The sequence below is a fragment of the Carcharhinus amblyrhynchos genome, chromosome 4 (assembly GCF_965287045.1).
Source record: "Carcharhinus amblyrhynchos chromosome 4, sCarAmb.v2.hapA, whole genome shotgun sequence".
Lineage (NCBI taxonomy): Eukaryota > Metazoa > Chordata > Chondrichthyes > Carcharhiniformes > Carcharhinidae > Carcharhinus > Carcharhinus amblyrhynchos.
In genome coordinates, this window is record NC_137327.1 from 7,456,004 (window position 1) to 7,478,275 (window position 22,272).

Here is a 22,272-nt window from a genome sequence, read left to right on the forward strand (position 1 = left end):
TCAGGGTTCATCTCCTGAAGGGGGGGGGGGGTTCAGAGTTCAGGGTTCGCACCCCCCCCCCCCCCCCAGGGGAGGTCATGGGGCAGGGAATGCCCTCCTGAGGGGAGGTCAGAGTTTGCCTCCTGAGAGGAGGTCAGGGTTCAGAGCTCATCTCCCGGTGGGGGAGTCAGGGTTCAGAGTTCGTGCCCAAGGAAAGGTCAGGGTTCGCTCCCTAAGGGCAGGTTAGGGCTGCTCAAGCACCCCCACCCCCCCCCCCCCCCAATCCATCCCTGTGACCATGGGCTCCTCCAAGAAGCACCGGGAGCGGGACCGCGGCGCCGAAGACTCCGGGCGCCACAAGAAGCGCAAACACAAGGAGCGGAAACAGCGGGCGGCGAGCCGGGAGCGCGAGGGGCGCCGGCACCGGGATAGGGAGCGGCGGGCAGCAGGGGACAGCCAGCCCGAGAGCCGCATCAAGAAGGAGAAGACCGAGGAGGCAGCTCCGGGAGCGAAATCAGGTGCTGCCAATACCTCCCTCAGCATTGAAGAGTCCAACAAACTGAGAGCAAAGCTCGGTCTGAAGCCACTGGAGGTACAAGAATCGAAGAAAGCCGAGGTGGGGACGAAGGAAGACCCCGTGGTGGTTCCAGCCATTAACCCCATTGCCACCAAGCAGCAGGAGGATATCCGGGTGAAGCTAGCTGCCCTGAAGGAGAAACGTCTTCTCAACCAGAAACTCGGGAAGGTGAAATCTCTGGGGGACGATGATGCCTGGCTTGATGATGCCATGGCCTGGGTGGAGAAGAGCAGGAAATTGCAGCGGGAGAAAGAGATGGCCGAGAAGAGGGCCAAGCTTCTGGAGGAGATGGACGAAGAATTCGGTGTCAGTGACCTGATCGAGGAGGAGTTACAAACACAGAGACAGTCTGCCTATACGTCCCGGGACCTGAAGGGGCTCACAGTCCAGCACGATATTGAGGCTTTCAAGGAGGGAGAGGCTGTGGTGCTGACGCTGAAGGATAAAGGGGTCCTGGATGAGGAAGATGACGTCCTTGTCAACGTCAACATCTTGGACGAGGAGCGAGCCACCAAGAACATGGAGCAGAAGAAGAAGAAGCCCGACTACAAACCATACGAGGAGGAGGAGAGTGTCAACGACATGGCCGTGTTTAAGGCCAAGTCGATCCTGTCCAAGTACGATGAGGAGATTGACGGTGAGAAGAAGAAATCCTTCAAACTAGAGGCTGGTGGGACGGCCGATGGCTCGTGGGAGTGGGAGCTGCAGCAGATCCGGGAGACCCTACGGAACCAGGCACAGACCCTGGACATGCCACAGATGAAACTGGCATCTGAATTCTACACCGAGGAGGAGATGGTCACGTTTAAGAAAACCAAAAGGAGAGTGAAGAAGATTCGGAAGAAGGAAACTACGCTCAAAGCAGATGACCTTCTTGCCCAAGGGCACGAAAGCACCGTGTCGGACTACGGATCCAGAGAACGTGGCCGAGGCTGGAGGTTTAATAATGAGACAGGGACGGAGGCTGAGGGTGATGCAGAACGGGTCGAGGCTGCAGCTCCAGACATACAAACTGCGTCCGATGACGTGCGTGTGGAGAACATGGATATCAGTGATGATGAAGTCCGGGCTCCTGACTCTCCAGTGGCTATTGAGGAGGACGAGGCTGAGATGGAGCTGCAGAAACAGCTGGAGAAACAGAGGCGGCTCAAACAGCTGCACAAGCAAGTGGCAGACAAGGTTGTGGACATTGCGAAGAAGCTGAAGTCTGAACGGAAGGATGAGGATGCAGACGAGCTGGAGAGGAAGGGACTGATCATCTTCAACGCAACGTCGGAATTCTGCCGGACGCTGGGGGAAATACCAACCTACGGGCTGGCTGGGAACCGGGAAGAGCAGGAAGAGCTGTTGGACTTTGAGGTGGACAATAAGGAATTATCTGATGATGAGATGGAGATAGATCGGGATGAGACCGTGGGCTGGAGCACTGTGAATCTGGATGAGGAGAAGAAGCAGCCAGAGTTCCTGGCCACTTCTACCACCATCCTGGATGAGGAACCCATCGTCAACTGTGGGTTGGCTGCTGCATTGCATCTCTGCAGGAACAAAGGTCTCCTCAACACCACGATGCAGAAAGTGGCCCGGGTCCGTTCATCAGTCAAGACCCTTCCATCAACCGTTTATGCCATTGAAGACAAGATGTTGATAGATGACAAGTACAGTCGGAGGGAGGAGTACCGTGGCTTCACCCAGGAGTTTAAGGAGAAGGAGGCCTACAGGCCGGATGTGAAGATCGATTACGTGGATGAATCGGGAAGGAGATTAACTCCAAAAGAGGCTTTCAGGCAACTGTCCCATCGATTCCACGGGAAAGGATCTGGGAAAATGAAGACTGAGAAACGTATGAAGAAACTGGAAGAGGAACATCTGCTGAGGAAGATGAGTTCCAGTGATACACCCCTGGGAACAGTCGCTCTCCTGCAGGAGAAGCAGAAAGCGCAGAAAACACCCTACATCGTGCTGAGTGGGAGCGGCAAGAGTATGAATGTAAACACGATAACCAAATGAGAGTGACTGACTGGAGGCTGGACACTGGTACTGAATGAGGAAGGACACTGGCACGTACAGGCTGGGGCTGGGGGGCAGGGTGAATTTGCTGTTTTATTTTAATCTTGTGCTTTCCTTCTGTATATTAATAAAGAAATACTTTTCCTTTTTCCAAACCTGTGGCATGGCTGCTCGTAGGACCTGAAGCAAGTGACACAGCGGGTTGGCGCCGCTGCCTCACAGCGCCAGGTCCCTGGGCTCGATTCCCGACTTGGGTCACTGTCGGTAGGAGTTTGCACATTAAATTTTTTTTTTAAAAAAAGTGTACATAAATGACTTGGAAGAGAGCGTAGGTGGTGTGATCAGCAAGTTTGCGGATGACACCACGATGGCAGGGTTGGCGGGTACTGAATTGGAATGTCAGGTGATACAACAGGATATAGACAGGTTGGGGCACTGGGCAGATAGGTGGCAGATGGAATTTAATCCTGACACATGTGAGGTGATGCATTTTGGAAGGAATAATGCAGAGGGGAGCTATGAGATAAAAGGTAGACAGATTAGGAGTATAGAAATACAGAGGGACCTGGGAGTGCAGGTTCACAAATCCATGAAGGTTGCGACACAAGTGGAGAAGGTTGTCAGGAAGGCTTATGGAATGCTAGCCTTTATAGGAAGGGGTATAGAGTATAAAAGCTGCCGTCTAATGCTTCAGTTGTATAGAACGTTGGTTAGACCGCATTTGGAGTACTGCGTCCAGTTCTGGTCACCTTACTACCGGAAGGACGTGGAGTCTCTGGAAAGGGTTCAGAGGAGGTTTACCAGGATGTTGCCTGGCATGGAGGGGCTGGGTTACAAGGAAAGGTTGGAGAAACTGGGACTTTTCTCCTTGGAAAGACGGAGATTGAGGGGGGACATGATAGAGGTATATAAGATACTGAAGGGAATAGATAGAGTCAATAGTGAGAGACTGCTCCCTAGACTGGGTACAAATACGAGAGGTCATGATTTAAGGGTGAGGGGGGAGAGGTATAATTTGGATGTGAGAGGAAGGTTCTTTACGCAGGGAGTTGTGGGGGTATGGAATGCGCTACCGAGTAGGGTGGTGGAGGCAGGAACGTTGGACTCGTTTGAGGTTCAGTTAGATAGACACATGAGTGAAACGAGGATGGAGGGTTATAGTAGGGGCTATTAGATAAGGTCATAACCTCGGGAGACACCGGAAATGCAGACCTGCAAGTTAACGTTTTTGTCTTTTTATTCCGCAGGTGGCGGTCCACCTCGTTGTCAAACGAGGGGCATGCACACGGTGGGTCGTGTGTGGGCTGCTCTTGGAGGTTCCGGGAGTGGCCTAGTACTTCGTGTCGGTGTGTGTGCTTGATCCTGGACCAGTAGACGGGCGCCGCAACAGCTTGGTGACTAGCACTGCTAGCTGTGCAGATACATGGATTTGGGCCTGTGTCTATGGGAGTTTGCGCATTCTCCCTGTGGTTGCGTGGGTTTCCTCCGGGCGCTCCGGTTTCCTCCCACACCCCAAAGATGTGCTCTTAGGCTGATTGGTTTTTACCAAATTGACACTATTCTCCCCTGAATCTGGTTAAGTTAGGGGTTCCATTTGTAGACACGCAGGGTAGAATAGGTGTAGGGTGATGCGGCGGCGCGGGCTCGTTGGGCCGAAGGGCCTGTTTCCCGTGCTGGGTTATTCTTTGTTCTTTGTTCTTATAACTACACATATCCCCCTAACCTACATATCTTGGGACAATAAAGTACAATTCAGCATGACCAATGCACCTAAACTGCACATCTTTGGAGTGTGGGAGGAAACCAGAGCACCCAGAGGAAACTCACATAGGCATGGGGAGAACATGCAAACTTCACACAGTCACTCAAGGCTGGAATCGAACCCAGGTCCCTGGCACTGTAAGACAGCAGTGCTAACCATTGTGCCATCAACTGCCATGGAGGGATTTGAACTCTTGCCCCCAGAGTATTAGCATGGGCTTCGAGATTACTAGTCCAGTGACATTATCACTATTTCACTGCTTGCAGAGCTTTGATAATCTCCCGGCTTTTCCTTATTCCTATAATACAAAGACTCTAAAAATACAAGCTTGGAGTTGCTATTTATCGTCCTACCTCACTCTCTCCTACTCTGTTTGACTGAAATGATGACCTACTGTGTTCCCTGCATTTGCTTAAGCCTTGCAGTAGAAAGACGCAGAATTTTGGAACAAACTTCCCATCTGGGAAATAATGAATTTCATGGGACAGACCAACATGGGAGAAGGGCAGAAGATACCGACTGCCGTGAGGAGCAGGAGCACTGTGGTTTTTCCATCAATTCACAATAATGGAAAACCACTTATTTTGTGTTAAAAATATTTGTCATGATTACAACTGGGATATGTTATAAGCTGCTAATTATAGTCTTTAGCCGCAACAGATAGTTAACAAAATCTTAAATATAAACAATAATTAAGAGGTAAACTGAATACAGAAAAAAAAAATTTCCATCACTTTTCGCTTAATGTTAGAACTCTTGTTTTTAATTCTTTCCTGGGATGCGGATGTTACTGGTTAGGCCTGAATTTATTGCCTTTGATTTGATTTGATTTATTATTGTCACATGTATTAACATACAGTGAAAAGTATTGTTTCTTGTGCGTTACATAGACAAAACATACCGTTCATAGAGAAGGAAAGGAGAGAGTGCAGAATGTAGTGTTACAGTCATAGTTTGGGTGTAGAGAAAGATCAACTTAATGCGAGGTAGGTCCATTCAAAAGTCTGACAGCAGCAGGGAAGAAGCTGTTCTTGAGTCGGTTGGCACGTGACCCTCAAACTTCTGTATCTTTTTACCGACAGAAGAAGGTGCAAGAGAGAATGTCCGGGCTGCAGGTGGTTCTTGATTGTGCTGGTTGCTTTGCCAAGGCAGCGGGAAGTGTGGATAGAGTCAATGGATAGAAGGCTGGTTTGAGTGATGGACTGGGATTCGTTTGTGACTCTTTACAGTTTATTATGGTCTTGCACAGAGCAGGAACCATACCAAGTTGTGATACAACCAGAAGGAATGCTTTCTATGATATATCTGTAGAAGTTGGTGAGAGGTGCAGCTGACATGCCAAATTTCCTTCATCTCCTGAGAAAGTAGGGGCTTTGGTGGGTTTTCTTAACTGTAGCATCCACATGGAGAGCCCAGGACAGGTTGTTAATGATCTGGACACCTAAAGACTTGACACTCTTGACCATTTCTACTTTGTCCCCTCAAAATATTTAACAGACAATGATGTATTTCTGAAGTGCAGACAATGTTTTGATGTACAAAACACAGTGGTCAATTGGTGCAAATAACACAAGAAATAGAAACAAGTTTAGGTCATTTGTCTCCTTGAGCCTGCTCCACCACTCACTGATATTGTGGCTGATCTGATTGTGATCTTTTTCCCTTATAATCCTTGACTCCCTTGACAATAAAAAACATCAGTCGAATTCAGCTTTGAATATATTCAATGATCCAGACTCCATTGCTCAATTCCAAAGAGTAACCAGCCTCTGAGAGAAGAAATTCCTCCTCAATTCTGCCTCGAATGGGAGACCCTGTATTTTGCAATTGTGTTCCAGATTACTCCAAAAGGGGAAATGTCCCCTCAGCATTTACCTTGCCCAGAAGCTACTCAGAATTTTAGATTTCGGTAAGATCACCTCTCATTTTTATGAACAAGCCCAATCAACTCAACCTCTCAGCATTAGACAAAAGCCTCATCTCAGGAATCAGGCTAGTCGACCTTCTCTGAACTGTGTCCAACATAAGCACGTCCCCCCTTAAGCAAAGTGTCCAAAGCCGGGTACAGTATCTAGGTGTGTTGTCACCACAGTGCCCTGCACAGTTGTAGTGAGACTTCTCTCTGTACTCCACCCTCCTCACAATAAAAGCCAACATTTGATTCACTTTCCTAATTCCCTGCTGTACTTGCACACTGACTTCATGCACCAGGACTCTCAGATCCCTCTACAACACTCAGGATCACTGCCAATCTCTCTTCACTTAGATTTCTCAATTTTGTCTCTCATCTGAAAATAACAACAGTACCATTGGTCCTGTGCTGGACTGTCAGCCTTGATATTTGTGCTTAAACCTGTGGAGTGGGACTTGAAGTCGGAACCTTGTGATTCAGAGGTAAGAGTACAATGACACAATGCATGCACACACACAAACTTACATGCACACTTTATCAGTTTTCATTCATGGGGTATAGGTGTTGCTGACTTGGCCAACATTTATTGCCCATCCCTGATGTTAGTCCGGAGTCAAATGTAGGCCAGACCAGGTAAGGATAGCAAATTTCCCGTGGGTTACTATGACAATTGACAATGGTTTCATAATAACCATTAGACTGTTAATTTCTGATCTCTTTTTTTAATTGAATTCAAATACCACAGTCTACCATGGTGGGATAGAGTCTGGGTTGCCAGAGCACTATCCTGGGTCTCTGGATTACTTACTGGTCCAGTGACAATGCCTCGATGCCACTGCCTCCTTAGGCAAACACACACACACACACACATAAAGACACAATTGCAGGCGGGGATATTTAGTAGCAAGGACTTGCTTCTGCCCAATCAATCATAGCTGGCCTCAATCCCTGAGTATTTTATTGTGTGTTGCTTTACATGGCCTCCACATAACACTTTCCAAGAGCAAGATCGATCAGATATAAATTTTAAAAAAATATGAATTGTACTGCCATTCATAAATGCAGACGACTCATCACATTTTCCAACTGCCTGATATATTCATGCGACTCAATGATGTTTAATGATTTTGTCAGCATTAAAAGGAGCTCAACCTTTTAAACTGTTTAAGCATTTTAACATGTCAACAAACAAACCTCCATGATTTACAACTGGAATGATCAGAACAGACAACATTAATACCAATTCTGACAACCCCAAATACCTCAATGTGTTTTATTATATCCTAGAAATGCAAAAAAGAAAAGGATTTAAAACTCACCAGCCCCATCCGAGGAAATCCAATTGAGAACTAATCAATGTAGGAAATGACAGAATCTCGTTAAATTGGCCTCACAGCTAGCCAGTAAATTTGACAGATACTACATGGAGATTGGAGAGTGGTGAAAACTGTGAGCAGTGGGCTTTCTTAATTAAAAACTAAAATTGAAAAATATATTTCAGCTCCACTGATGATTAAATGGTGAAAGCATACTGACGTACGCCGGCTCCAATCCCTGGCGTAGATTTGATCCCTGCTTTTCACCCCGTGTGAGCCGACACCAGCTGGTTGGCTAAGGAGGTGCTGTAGGGTTTATTGGATCTGCCTTCCACAGCCAAGACCATGAATGACTTAACCAGCATCATCTGTCTCTGGGACCACTCAAATCATGCTTTAGTTGCGTACAATGAAAGCCATCCAGATTATTTTTGGAGATATGTACTTGAAATGATAGGGGAAAAAATGCAAGGAAATGAAGAAAATGGAGGTGGAACGAGGATAGTTCTTACAGCCTCCTTCCATGTTCTGTGATTGCATGAAACTCTGAGCATGTATCGCAGCTTGGTACAGTTCCTGCTCTGTCCAATACTGCAAGAAACTACAAAAGGTCGTGAATGTAGCTCAGTCCATCACTCAAACTAGCCTCCCGTCCATTGACTCTGTCTAGACTTCCTGCTGCCTCGGCAAAGCAGCCAGCAAAATCAAGGAACCCCACGTACTGTGGACATTCTCTGTTCCACCTTCTTCCGTCAGGAGAAAGAAAAAATCTGAGATCACATACCAATTGACTCAAAAATGGATTCTTTCCTGATTTCAGGTATTTGGGCGATCTTACCTCATATTAAGGTGATCTTTCTCTGCACCCTAGCTATGACCGTAACACTACATTCTGCTCTGACTCGTTTTCTTCTCTATGAACAGTATAACTCTCTACCCTTCCTTCTCTATGAATGGTATGCTTTGTCTGTATAGCGTGCAAGAAACAATACTTTTCACTGTACACTAATACATGTGACAACAATGTATCAAATCAAATCAAATTAAATAATATTTGAGCCCTTTGTGGAATACCTTCACTGCTTATTTGAATTGCACCAGAGATCTAGAAGCAATAGGTTCTTCTAGAACAACCTATTCTAGAACAACCATGAGCCCTTTTGTCCATCCAGTCTGTTCTGCCATTCAACAAGGTCCTGGCTGATCTTCTACGACAGCGCTGCCTCACAGTGGTTAGCACTGCTGCCTTATAGCGCCAGGGACCTGGGTTCAATTCCAGCCTCGGTTGAGTGTCTGTGTGGAGGTCGCACATTCCCCCCGTGTCGGCGTGGGTTTCCTCCAGGTGCCCCGGTTTTCTCTTACAGTAAAGATGTGTAGCTTAGGTGGTTTGGCCATGCTAAATTGCCCCTTAGCATCCAAAGATGTGTAGTTTAGGAGTTCAACGGGGTAAATATTTAGGGTTATGGGGATGGGGCATGGATAAGATAACAACATAGGTCAATGTAGACTCAATGGGCTAAATGGTAAGGATTCTATGATCCTATGATCATGATTTTCCTCCTTACCAGACCTCTCCACTCACCTGACGAAGGGTCAGAGGCCAGAAATCTAGTGGCTTTTGTTACCAAATGAGCCTGTTGGACTTTAACCTGGTGTTGTGAGACTTCTTACTGTGTTTACCCCAGTCCAACGCTGACATCTCCACATCATAACAATTAGCTTTGTCAGAGGTTAGCTTTCCAGAGCGAGACAGGGCAAATAGTCAAAGGTTTTTTCCCAGGGTGGAAGTGTCAATGCAAGGGGACACAGGTTCAAGGTAAGAGTGGGAAAGTTAAAGAGAAATGTGCAGGGGGAGTGTTTTTCACGCAGTGAGGGGTGATACCTGGAACATGCTGTCAGAGGAGGTGGTGGCAGTAGACTCAGCAACAACATTTAAGGGCATGAATAGGGAGGGAATAAAGGAATATGGACCGAGTAAGGGCAGAAGGTTTTTTTTTGGTTTAGTTAGGGCATTATCACTGGCACAAGGTTGAAGGGCTGAAGGCCCTGTTCCTGTGCTGTACTTTCCTTTGTTCTATGGTCTTTGTCTCACATTGAATTGATCTTTGTCAACACCCCAGCTATGACTGTAACACTACATTCTGCATCCTCTTCTTCCCCTCTCTATGTTTCACCTGTATAGTGTGCAAGGCACAATACCTTTGTGTCTGTATAGTGTGACAAGACAAATCAAATCAAACGAGATCTCAAAGAAGGAAGGCAGAGTGGAGAGGCAGAGGGGTTTTGGGGGAGGGAATTTCAGAGCTGAGCTGATAGACAGCTAATAGCACAAACACCAAAGGTGAAATGATTAAAATACAGGATGCTCAAGAGATCAGAATGGGAGGAAGGTAAATGTCTCAGAGAGATGTGGAGTTGGAGGAGATTACAAAGAGAGGGAGCAGAGAGGCTAGGGAAAGATTTAAAAATGAGAATGAGAATTTGAAGACTTTGATTTGAATTTGATTTGATTTATTATTGTCACATCTATTAGTATAAAGTGAAAAGTATTGTTTCTTGCTTGCTTTACAGACAAAACATTCTGTCCCTGGAGAAGGAAGCAAGAGAGTGCAGAATATAGTGTTACAGTCATAGCTAGGGTGTAGAGAAAGACCATAAGAAAATAAGGCATTGGAGAAGAATTAGACCACTTGGCCCATCGAGTCTGCTCCACCATTCAATCATGGCTGATATTTTTCTCATTCCCAGTCTCTTGCTTTTTCTCAATAACTCCCAATCCCCTTGTTAATCAAGAAGCTATCTGTCTCTTCCTTAAAGACACTCAGCGACCTGGCCTCCACAGCCTTCTGTGGCAAAGAGTTCCACAGATTCGTCACTCTTTGGCTGAAGAAATTCCTTCTTATCTCTGTTTTAAAGGATAGTCCCTTTAGCCTGAGGTTGTGCCCTCTGGTTCTAGATTTTCCAACTAGTGGAAACATCCTCTCCATGTCCGCTCTATCCAGGCTCGCAGTATCCTGTAAGTTTCAATAAGATCCCCTCCCTCATCCTTCTAAACTCCAACGAGTACAGACCCAGAGTCCTCAACCGTTCTTCATTCAACAATCTCTTGATTCCAGGGGTCATTCTTATGAACCTCCTCTGCACTCTTTCCAAGGCCAGCAAGGTAGGTCCATTCAAAAGTCTGATGGCAGCAGGGAAGGCATCTTTTGATATCTTTTGGTATCTTTTTCCCAACGGAAGAAAGTGGAAGAGAGAATGCCTGGGATGCGTGGGGTCCTTATGTTGGCTGTTTTGCCAAGGCAGTGGGAAGTGTAGACAGAGTCGATAGATGGGAGGCTGGTTTATGAGATGGATTGGGCTACATTCATGACCCTTTGTTTTTTCTTGCTGTGTTGGGCAGAGCAGGAGCTACACCAAGTTGTGCTCCAACAAGAAAGAATGCTTTCTTTGGTGCTTATGTGAACATTGGTGGGAGACGTAGCTGACATGACAAATTCCCTTAGTCTTCTGAGAAACTTGAGGTGTTTGTGGGCTTTCTTAACTATAGAGTTGGCATGGGCAGACCAGGACAGGTTGTTGGTGATCTGGACACCTAAATACTTGAAGCTCCCAACCAGGAACCAATGTAAAGTAGTGTACACAGGCATAATAGTGGAATGGGATTTGGTGAAAATTAAGACTCAGGCACAGGTCTGCATGTCCTCAATCTTACTGAATGTAGCCATGAGTGTGAACTGTCCTGGCTTGGGACAACTCACATCTCTTTAACCTGCGATTATCCCTCTCTCTACACATTCTGTTTGCATTTGTAAACACCTGATTACCTGTAAAGACTCGCATTTCAACCATGTTTCACTTTCTAATCTATAATTATCTTGCAGCTATGTCTTTGTTCTGTATATGCCGTGTTTCTGAACTAACCTCCACTCACCTGACGAAGGAGCAGTGCTCTGAAAGCTCGTGATTCCAAATAAACCAGTTGGACTTTAACCTGGTGCTATGAGACTACCTACTGTGACTGAAGGCAGTGTATGGGAGACCAGTCAGGAGTTCATTGGAATCAATTAAAAGGATTTACAGATTAGTGTCCCAAGTGGAACCCCCCCCCGCCCCATTCATTTATTTTGCTTCCCTTTAAATTCATATACGATTTTCATCCTAACCATTCCATGTGGTAATATATTCCACATTCTGAACACCTTTTGAGTAATTCCACATTCTAACCACTCTTTTCTTCAATAGAAGTGTTTCTCCAGTGCCAGGAGTTTCTCTTATAAAACAAGGGAAATTGCGTTCAGGATCATGCCACCTAATCCTGTAGCTACGCAGGTTATTAACCTGCAGGTCGACTTTAGCTGGTCCTGTTGTGTTGCTGTAGGAGGTAGGGGCACTGACCTACTAAACACCACCGTGGGAATATACTAGCCGCAGTGTGAAGCAAGTACTTCTCAACCTGACAAGCCAGCTAGTTACTCAATATTTTCCACTTAAAAACCCAAAACTGCTGGCATGAAACCCCAGAGGAGGAGGAAAGAAATATTTCCAATCTCAGGAGAGAGGGAGAAAATTAAAAATAAAATCAAATTAGCTGATTCAAACTTTTAATTTTTTTTAAATTCCCTGAGTTGTCATCTAATTACTTTCTGTCTGCTTCTGAAAGAATTGGTTGGATTTGAGAGCAACTGTATTCCCTCCATACTGCAGTTCAGATTGCTAGAGTGTGACGTAGAATGACGCCAATGGGATGAGTTCAATCCACGTATCTGCTGTGATAGTTCATGGAATCCTTCCCCCTTGTATTGTCCATGCTTTTTCCTCAAGCTATACGTAACCTATTGTCCCTCCCTAATGAGGAAATATACCATTGGTCCTGTGTGGACTGGGACTTATTACCACTTATATTCAGAGCGAATTTACACTTTGTTTATTTTCTTCCTAAATATGGATCAAAACTATAGCAAGTCTGCTACATTCCATAGCAAATCGGTTTGCATTTTAAATGATTTTCTTTGATTATTAGTCACAAGGAGGCTTACATTAACACTGCAATGGAGTTACTGTGAAAATATAAGTGGGTAATGAGTCCCAGTCCACACAGGACCATTGGTATATTTCCTCATTAGGGAGGAACGACTGGTTACATGTAGCTTGAGGAAAAAGCATGGACAATACAAGGGGGAAGGCTTCCGTGAACTATCACTGCAATGGAGTTACTGTGAAAATTGCCTTATTGCCACACTTTGGTGCCTGTTCTGATACACTGACAGAGAACTTACAGCACATCTTTCAGTCTGTGGGAGGAAGCGCACGCAGACATGGGGAGAACATCCAAACTCTGCACAGACAGTGACCCAAGCCGGGAATCAAACAGGGGTTCCTAGTGCTGTGGGGCAGCAATGCTAACCACTGTGCCACCCTTAGTGGCAGTGCATCTACCTGAGTCTGAGGGTTATAGGTAGATGCCTATACCAGAGGCTGGTGCAATACAAAGGCAGGTCTCCACAAATTTGAGATGCCATCTTTCAGATGAGGTATTATATCACAGCTTCATCTGCCCTCTTTGGTGGGCTGAAAAGGTTTATCTGACTGGCTGAGAAATATTTAGGGGTGTCCTGAAGTTGTGTATGATGTTGTATAACTGCAATGCTTTATTTTAAGTGATATTTCATTTTTTTTATCTCCTTCTATTCACTCATAAGTCTGGTGCACTCATGATTGTTATGTTTGTACCAGGTTATTGTATATGTTGGAGGACTGAATTATAGAACAATGCAGTGATGACTCTAGTTCTATTTTTTTCTTGCACTGCTTTAAAATGTCTCAGACCTTTCAGGATTTTCAACATGCGGTCTTTGCTATATCCCAGATTCTTTCCTGAACATTCCCTTCCACCACTCACAAGCTAAAACAATCAAACAAGTATACAAGATGAGTGAACCAGACCAGCCAGTCAAAGCATTGAACACTACAAAGATAATTGCTGCTTCTTCATCACACCTAAGCTAAAAAAGTATAACTTCATATGCTCTTCATCCTCACTACATTTGCACTGTGTTACAAACAAGACTCACAGACCTTTATTCGATGTAGAGTCTTACCTATGCCGTAAGTTGATAAGGAGGATGTGCTAGTTATTCTTGAGGGTTTGAAAATAGATAAGTCCCCTGGGCCGGACGGGATTTACCCTAGGATTCTCTGGGAGGCAAGGGAGCCTCTGGCTCTGATCTTCAGGTCGTCGTTGGTCACCGGTATAGTGCCAGAAGATTGGAGGTTAGCGAATGTTGTCCCATTGTTTAAGAAGGGGAACAGAGACTTCCCCGAGAATTATAGACCGGTGAGTCTTACTTCTGTTGTGGGTAAGGTTTTAGAAAAAATTATTAGGGATAGGATTTATAGTTATTTGGAGAGTAATGAAATGATTAGAGATAGTCAGCATGGTTTTGTGGAGGGTAGGTCGTGCCTTACTAACCTTATTGAGTTTTTTGAGAAAGTGACCAAAGAGGTAGATGGGGGTAAGGCAGTTGACGTGGTATATATGGACTTTAGTAAGGCGTTTGATAAGGTTCACCATGGAAGCCTTCTGCAGAAATTGCAGATGTATGGGATTGAGGGTGATTTAGGAAATTGGATTAGGAATTGGCTGGCGGATAGGAGACAGAGGGTGGTGGTTGATGGTAAGTATTCGACATGGAGTTCAGTTACGAGTGGTGTGCCTCAGGGATCTGTTTTGGGGCCACTGCTGTTTGTAATTTTTATAAATGATCTGGATGAGGGTATAGCTGGGTGGATTAGTAAATTTGCTGATGACACCAAAGTTGGAGGTGTGGTAGATAGTGAGGAAGGGTGTCTTAGTCTACAGGGAGACTTGGACAAGTTGCAGAGCTGGGCCGAGAGGTGGAGAATGGAGTTTAATGCGGAAAAGTGTGAGGTAATTCACTTTGGCAGGAATAATGGATGTGTAGAGTATAGGGCTAACGGTAGGACTCTGAATAGTGTGGATGAACAGAGGGATCTAGGTGTATATGTACATAGATCCCTGAAAGTTGGGAATCAAGTAGATAGGGTTGTTAGGAAGGCATATGGCGTTTATTGGTAGGGGGATTGAATTTAGGAGCCGCACTTGGAGTATTGTGTGCAGTTCTGGTCCCCACATTATAGGAAGGATGTGGAGGCTTTGGAGAGGGTGCAGAGGAGGTTTACCAGGATGTTGCCTGGTATGGAGGGGAGGTCCTATGAGGAGAGACTGAGGGATTTGAGGTTGTTTTCGTTAGAAAGAAGGCAGCTAAGAGGGGACCTTATTGAAACATATAAGATGATTAGAGGTTTGGATAGGGTGGACAGTGATAGCCTTTTTCCTCGGATGGAGAAAGCTAGCACGAGGGGGCATAGCTTTAAATTAAGGGGTGGTAGTTATAGGACGGATGTCAGGGGTAGGTTCTTTACCCAGAGGGTGGTGAGGGATTGGAATGCCCTGCCTGCTGCAGTTGTAAATGCGCCTAGTTTGGGGGCGTTTAAGAGATCCATGGATAGGTTTATGGATGGAAAGGGTTTGGTTTAGGTTAGAGGGTCATTGTTTTTTAACTGGTCGGCGCAACATCGTAGGCCGAAGGGCCTGTTCTGCACTGTAATGTTCTATGTTCTATGTTCTATCTGCTGTCTCAGGGGGTGTCACTCTTGTCTCAGAATCTGTGGGTTTAAGTCTTACCCCAGACACTTGAGAATGTAACTTAGGTCAACGCTCCAGTGCAATACTGAGGGAATGCTGCACAGTCATCAATATAAGCCTCTCTGATGAGATTCCAAACCAAGGTCTTTCAGGTGGACTTAAAAGATCTTGTGACACTAATTCATTGAAGAGGAGAGCTATCCCCTGTGCCCTGGTAAATATTTACCCCTCCATCCAACATCATTAAAGAAAGCAGATTAACTTGTTAAGGCCTTATTGTTTGAGTCACCTTGTTGTATGTTATTTGACATTTGTTTTTAAAACACAACACATCAAGAAGTATTTTATTTACTGTAAAGCCCTTTAGGACATCCTGAAGTCAGGAAAGGCACTATACAAATGCACACCTCTGTTCTTTCTTCTTCCATTCATCTTCCCTTCATTCTACACTCAGAGTTTTAAACCCAAATGATGCGTTACTTAATCACAAATTCTTAATTTAACGCCTACTGTTTTCAACCACAATGTCTCCTGTTATGAGCTTTGCCTGCTCACTAGAGTACTGAAAATCAATACATCTTTGTTGTTCTTTTTTATATTTTAATAGCCAGAGGATTGGAAAAGAAAATATATGATTTATTGCACACCTCCATCAACCTGGCTATTTTATAAAATTATATGTTTCGCTTTTTCCATCCACCTGATGAGGGGAGCAGCACTCCAAAAGTTTGTGAATCCAAACAAACTTGTTGGACTTGTGAGACTTCTTACTGCTTTTCAAAATGGGCAATGAGTGGGCTGATAAAATAGCTCCAGCTGATCACAAGCTTTATGGCTCTGACCAGTTCGAAAGCAAACAAAGTTTAACACATTATATCGCCTGGAATGTAACACCCATTTCATCGTATAAACATTCCAGCCAAGCCAACACATCGGACTCATAGACTTGAGTCGGTTATGGCCAAAGGCAGCTGTTTGTGACTCATAAGCTCCAATCTCACCGTTAACTGCTCCAGAACTAATGGGTTAACCAGGAGTCCCATTAGCCGAGTACTCAACCAGAAATGACCCAGTCAGTTGACCAGGACTTGAGCTGTCTGAACTCCTTCAATTACACATAAGAACATAATAAGAACATAAGAAATAGGAGCAGGAGTAGGCCATCTAGCCCTTCGAGCCTGCCCCGCCATTCAATAAGATCATGGCTGATCTGTTGTGGCTCAGTTCCACTTTCCCGCCCTCTCCCCATAACCCTTAATCCCCTCTCTTATCAAGAACCCATCAACCCGCTTCTTAAAAATATTTAGCGAGGCAGCCTCCACCACTTCAACGGGCAGAGAATTCCAGAGATTCACCACCCTTTGAGTGAAGAAGTTCCTCCTCAACTCCGTTCTAAACCGCCTCCCCTTTATCTTGAGGCTGTGCCCCCTAGTCCTACTGTCTTTTTTGAGCGGGAAGAGTCTCTCCACCTCTATCCTATCCATCCCATTCATCATCTTATACGTCTCAATGAGATCTCCCCTCATTCTTCTAAACTCTAACGAGTACAAGCCTAGTTTATTCAGCCTCTCCTCATAGCTCAATCCCCTCAACTCCGGTATCAGCCTAGTAAACCTCCTCTGCACTCCCTCCAGGGCCAAAATATCCTTGCGCAGGTGCGGCGCCCAAAACTGCACACAGTACTCCAGCTGCGGCCTCACCAATGCCCTATACAGCTGCAGCAAGACCTCCCCACTTTTATATTCAATCCCCCTCGCTATGAAGGCCAGCATCCCATTCGCCCTCCTGACCACCTGCTGAGCTTTTGACTTTTATACTACAATACGGTTGGAGCTCAGAAAAGAAGCAGGGCTCCAAGCAACCAGTTCTTTGTGTCTACCATTTATCACCTCAAAGTTAACAGCAGAAGAAGCTCTGTCCAGGTTTAAATTGCTCTCATCCACACTGTGAACTACTAGAACATTGAAACCTCGACATCTGTGCAGAATTCATTTCAATGAGTCTCCACCCATTGTGGCAATCTTTGCTTCTGGAAAGACAGGTCACCCTTCCACAGTCAGCCTGCAACACTCCAAAAGAATACACTATTGGACTGTTGATTCTGGCTCTGGAATCACATGAAATCATCATTCTTATTTCTATCATAGTCTTGTCCCGAGCCTATTTTGTCTCTTTCCTCCTTTTTGTTGTATACGTGTGTTAAGGTGGTGGGAGGTGGGTGTAAAGTATTGTGAAACCCCTTTTCCCACATTTTGTGTGTTTAACGTAAACCAATTCTCTTACTTAACCTCATCTCACTTTTGCTGTGAGATTATTAATAGGGGATGGTGTTGCAAAGTTGAACCTGTGAAATTGGTATTTGATGTTGGTAGAGATGTAAAAAAAAATGTAAAAATGCTAGAGGCAAAAAACATTGTGTGGTCCCTCTCAAAGCTGCCGTACTGTTTCAGAGCTTGGAGGTTTAAAATGTAAAGTACATCCAGAGTCCAAGCTGAAACATTTGTGCCAAAACGTCAAGCAGCAGTCTTGACTAAGACAATCTTTTCTTTCAATTTAGCCCAATCAATTTAAAACAGGCGCTCAGCTACCAGGAACCTATAAAACTTGAATATGATGTGTTGACAACATCAGACGAATCCGATTGTGGGAAAATTGAAAGGTCATCACAGGTATAAAAGAGAGTTCGGGGAGAAAAACAGAAACAAGCAACTGAAGAACACCTACTTCTCATGCCTCGGGAGGGAGAGAGTAGCTCTCAACTCTATAAGCTTGAGGTATGTCTTAAGAAAGCGTATCATCTAACTAGTGAAAGGTACTAATTCAGAATGAAGTTATAGACAGAGGAATCAACAGAAGAACTCCAAAAATTTCTGAAGGCACAAAACCTGGTTGTATTTTCTTGCAAATGACTGAATCCTATTATTATTATTATTTTTTGGTTAATGAATGGATATTGTATTCATTTGAACATTAGAATCTTATTTTGTTTGGTGAGTTACTTGTTTAGATAAAGTTCCCGGTCAGTTAAAAAAAATAAATTGTGAAGTGTTCATCTTAAAGTAAGTGTCAGGTTAGTTACCCACTAAATGTTACTGAAGAACAGTTCACACCTTCCTTAACAGATTACGAGGCAAGGTATCTGTCTTTGAGGGATTCGGCATGACTTCTCAAAAGGAGGTCAAATTCCACGACGTAACAATTGCATCACATAAGATTGAAGCCTTGGAAAAAAGTACACTATCATTCATAAAGACACAGAAAACAATATTTCTGATAATGGATGGGGAGCGAAAGGAACCATTTAAATTAATCCCATCTCATCTATAGCACTTATTATTTGTCTAGTGTCAGTTTTATCCAAGTGGTACCTCTGTTTAGCTACTAGGGTTGATGTAATTATGAGAAGTTGCTTAGTGTAAGTCAATGAACAGGGATCAAGTCACTGCGCTCACATTCAACCCCTGTATGGCATGTGTACACTGAGGCTTAAAATTCTTACAAACCTGACACCTCTATCACCAGGTATTCTTAGATCATTTTCTAAGGAAGACTGCCAAATTAACATGAATTTGAGAGCGATATTGCCCTATTTTATACTGTTGATTGTCAAATTGTGTGAACTGGGTTGGGACAGTCACACGATATTTCACAGCCATTGCTTTATGGTAGTGTGGGTTGTATTGAGATAACAGCAATAACAACATCAACTGAAACCATAGAAACCCTACAGTGCAGAAGGAGGCCATTCAGCCCATCGAGTCTGCACTGACCACAATCCCAGCCAGGCCCTATCCCTATAACTTCACATATTTACCTTGCTAATCCCTTTAACCAACGCTTCCCAGGACACTAAAGGGCAATTGAGCATGGCCAATGCATCTAACCCGCACAGCTTTGGAGAGGAGGTGAGAAGGAATTTTTCACCCAGAGAGTGGTGAATGTGTGGAATGCCACAGAAAGTAGTGGAGGCCAAAACATTATCTGATTTGAAGAAGAAATGAGATATAACTCTTGGGGCTAAAGGGATCAAGGGATAAGGGGAGAAGTGGGGGGGGGGGGGCAGTCAGGATATTCAATTCCATGATCAATGATCAAAATGGTGGAGCAGGCTCAAAGGACCAAATAGCCTACTCCAGCTTCTAGTTTCTATATTCCCAGCTTGCATTTTGTAGAAAATCTTTGACAGGGGAAAATGCCGCAAGGTACTTTAGAATCATAGAATCATTGAATCTCTACAGTACAGAAGGAGGCCATTCAGCCCATCAGGTCTGTACCAACCCAGGCCTATTCCCGTAACCCCCACACATTTATCTTGTTAACCACTCCCACCACCGCCCCCCCTCCCCCCCCCCCCCCCCCCCCCACCGAAACAAGTGTCAATTTAGCATAACCAATCAACGTGACACGCACATTTTTGGATTACTAATTACGAGGGCATGACCAAGAAAAATGGGCCTTCGAATAAATAAGGGAACGACTAGGACAGAAGGCAAAACAAAACAGTCAAAGAAATAGGTTTGAAGGTTTCTTTAAAAGATGTGAAAAAGATAGAGAGGTGCGGGGAGGGAATTCCAGAACTGAAGCTATGGGCAAGAGGGATTAAAATTGGGCATGTGCAAGATGGCAAAATTGGAAATGCGCAAAGATTTTGGGGACGAGCTCGCAGTGGGAGGGAAGTGTAAGGTCAGGGAGGGATTTGAAAAGAGGACAGGCATTTTAGCATTCAAATTCACAGCAGTTTCTCATAAAGTCCGATTTTAACATCACACTGCCCTTGAGTACAAAATTGCATCTAAGATAATAACCTGCTATTGCAAAATAGCTTTTTTTTTGATCGTGCGAGCAAAGATACCCTGCTGACAGCTGGCTATCTAATGTAGGAGCTGGTCCTGTTTAATTAAAGGAGAAAATTATCAGTTGTGAGAAACATTGCTCCTGACAGCTGGATGTCTAATGAAGGTGACTAGAAGAATATGTTACTCTCTGTGTAGATTGAATTCAATTATATCTCACAAAATAATGAGCTTAATGCTAAAATTTTGTCGGCAAGATGTCCCACTACTGTTTGTGCCTGACCATGTCTGCAATGGTGAAGATTTCCAAGTTTGCTGATGACACCACCGCAGTGGGTCGGATCTCAAACAATGACGAGACGGAGTGCAGGAATGAGAGATAGAGGACCTGGTGAACTGGTGCAACAACAATAATCTTTCCCTCAATGTCAACAAAGCGAAGGAGATAGTCACTAACTTCAGGAAACATAGTGGAGAACATACCCCTTTCTACATCAATGTGGATCAAGTAGAAATGATCGAGAGATTCAAATTTTTTAGGTGTCCAGATCACCAACAACCTGTCCTGATTCCCCCCATGCCAACACTATTGTTATGAAGGCCCACCAATGCTCTTTTTTCTTAGGAGATAAAGAAAATTTGGCATGTCAGCTATGACTCTCACCAACTTTTACAGATGCACCATAGAAAGCATCCTTTCTGGTTGTATCACAGCTTGGTATGGCTCCTGCTTTACCCAAGAATGCAAGCAACTAGAGAAAGTCGTGAATGTAGCCCAATCCATCACACATACCAACCTCCCATCCTTTGACTCTGTCTACATTTCCTGCTGCCTCGGCAAAGCAGCCAGAATAATTAAGGACCCTATGCACCCTGGACATAGTCTCTTCCACCTTCTTCAATCAGGAAAAAGATGCAAAAAGTGTGAGATCACGTACCAGCTGACTCAAGAAGTGAGTGGAGGCTGCCTCGCTAAATATTTTTAAGACGCGGGTTGATGGGTTTTTGATGAGAGAGGGAATTAAGGGTTATGGGGAGAGGGCGGGAATGTAGAACTGAGCCACGACAGATCAGCCATGATCTTATTGAATGGCGGGGCAGGCTCGAAGGGCTAGTTGGCCTACTCCTGCTCCTATTTCTTATGTTCTTATGTTCTTATGTAAGAACATCTTCTTCCCTACTGCCACTTTTGAATGGACCTACCTTGCACTAAGTTGATCTTTCTCGACATCCTAGCTATAATTGTAACATTACATTCTGCACTCTTCCTTTCCCTTCTCTATGAACAGTACATTTTGTCCGTATAGCATGCAAGAAACAATACTTTTCACTGTATACTTTAACATGACAATAATATCAAATCAAATTGTTGCAGCCATTGGAAGTGGTGGAAAGGCTTTGAGGATTCAGTAGGTGAAATATTTGTCACAAATTCTCAATGTCTGTATCCACTGATTTGGTGGGCGTGTTTCTCTGGTTTTGCCTCAATGTTTCTCTTGGCAGTGGGAGGCAGTGCACCACTCATTGGTGGCAGGGTTGCCAGTTGGAATTCCCATTGGAGTCACCCTAATCTGCCGGCAAACCTGCGGCAGGAGTGCACGCTGGCGGGAACAGGGAATCTTATCAGCTTGAATGGCCAGAGAATTTCTGCCTGTTTGCCCATCTTTTATTGGGCAGTAGCAAGCCTTGCAAAGCAAAAGAGTTCATTTTTATGATTTCTGGGTTACTGTGCTTGCCAACCTCAGCCAAGTGGGGGCTCTATGTTTGGATTCAGTGCCATTTATATGGTGGTAAGGAAGTCAGCTCAGCTTCCCAAACTTCATTGTTCTCCATCAACTGGTGCTGGGACCTGGACATTGGAATGTTCAATGGTTCAATTGTTCTGTGTTTGATTATGTGAGTCTGGTAACTGAGCTATGTTCACTGTGCTTGATTGGTTAGTCCAACATCGGCATCTCTAAATCTTGATTGGTTAAGCCAGGTTGTTGACTCAAGAGAGATAAATAAACAAATTTTATCGGCATATCTGCCCAAGGTTCGTACAATCCTGCCCGATGCTAATGGAGTATGCCATACTGCAAGCCTTGCCTGATTCTGGGGAGCGTGAGGCAATAAAATTCCAGCCAAAGAGCTTGAAGCAAACTAAAAGGATGGTGCAGACTCAAAGATCGGAAGGATGGGTCAGACATTTTTAACCTTGTGTAAAACTCTGTGAATCAAGTTCCTGCACATTTAGAAACTCGTGCCACTTGTCCATTGC

At 44.6% G+C, this 22,272-nt stretch overlaps 1 pseudogene across 1 annotated transcript; it reads left to right on the plus strand.

Moving 5' to 3' along the window:
• Positions 1-257: 257 nt before the first annotated feature.
• LOC145341773 (U4/U6.U5 tri-snRNP-associated protein 1 pseudogene) lies at positions 258-3,988 on the plus strand (annotated as a pseudogene). Its single transcript, XR_013886450.1, has 2 exons — positions 258-2,827; positions 3,811-3,988. The product of XR_013886450.1 is annotated as a U4/U6.U5 tri-snRNP-associated protein 1 pseudogene (transcript).
• Positions 3,989-22,272: the final 18,284 nt, after the last annotated feature.